Genomic DNA, 1273 nt, shown 5'->3' with positions numbered 1-1273 from the left:
CGAGTGGTATTTGGATTCCATCCGAGAACTTTTCCAGTCCACTTATCCAGATCACCTTGTCCAGTTCTGGGAGAAAATTGCATCCAGTTCTCCGAAATCCCAAAACACTCAGTTTGACTCTATCTTGTCACTCAGGTTTCTTTATTAGGCATGTAACAGTTCTTTTCCCATGCTCGCCAGGCCCAGACACAGGTGGCTTAGGTATGGGGTGTACCACAATTCCAGTTCATGTCATACACCACACAGTTACATCTTTCCTAGCTACTGACCTCTGTGGTTTGCAAGTAAAGACCAATTGCTTTGCAGATTGGATAAGGCAAGCTTATCTCTTCAGGATGTTTCTGCTTTCAAATCATACAAATCTTTCGCCTTTTACTAAAGATTTCCATGGAGAGGAACATTTATGAGTTTCTACCCAATTTTTTTGTTTGTTTACTGTATACATACCCACAATAGTTAGTTGAGTTAATTTCTGCTTCCCTTATTTACTACAAACATATTCACAACAGTTAGTTATTTCAGCAATTACTTATCCAGGCATGTCTTGTTTAACTTGGGCCTGCTCATGTCAGCTAAACCAGACCTACAGGGAATTAAGTAATTAAGTCATTCAGTCCTTCGTTCAGAACTTTGTTTGTAGAAAAGTTACTCCAGAGGTAAGAAGCAGGAAAGATGACAAAATGGAGTTGGAGTCGATGCAACTTCCCTTTATATTCCTCTTGCCATGTGGCTTGTACTTCCTGTGTCCCAAACACAAGGTTCACAGCATGTGGCATGGAAAATTTAGAGTTCTGTCCATAGGCATATCCCTACAAGTCTTGCTGACTCGTAAGGTGTAGTCCCTGTCTTTTTCAATGGGTTCATGGGCCATCAAGCAGGCTAGGCAGCGCTGATGCCAATCTGTCTGAGGGTGTCAAACATAGCACAAGTTTGGAAATACATACCATACATATACCATACATATCTAGAAAACTTACAATACAAAGGTGACACAAACATATAAACAAGATTATCATACTTGGCAAATGATAACATTTCCATAGACACCTTATATGGCATATCTGGTCAGACTCATTGCAATTTTATAATATTGGTATCAACAATATCAAAGTTTCTCCCATATTCCATACAGCATCACACATACACTCAGGTCTTACAAGACTAGATGTAAATATGCCTTTCACATAGGTCTTTGGGAGTTGCAGGCTACAGCCCCACAGAATGGACAAGAGTTCCCACTACCATTAAAACAGGACCCCATGTTTGCTTTTGA

At 40.1% G+C, this 1273-nt stretch overlaps 1 pseudogene; it reads left to right on the top strand.

The window, feature by feature from the left end:
- The first annotated feature begins 318 nt into the window (after positions 1 to 318).
- Positions 319 to 447, top strand: LOC119858129 (annotated as a pseudogene).
- Positions 448 to 1273: the final 826 nt, after the last annotated feature.

The sequence above is a fragment of the Dermochelys coriacea genome, chromosome 6 (genome assembly GCF_009764565.3).
Source record: "Dermochelys coriacea isolate rDerCor1 chromosome 6, rDerCor1.pri.v4, whole genome shotgun sequence".
Taxonomy (NCBI): domain Eukaryota; kingdom Metazoa; phylum Chordata; order Testudines; family Dermochelyidae; genus Dermochelys; species Dermochelys coriacea.
This window is presented reverse-complemented; position numbering and strand designations above follow the sequence as displayed.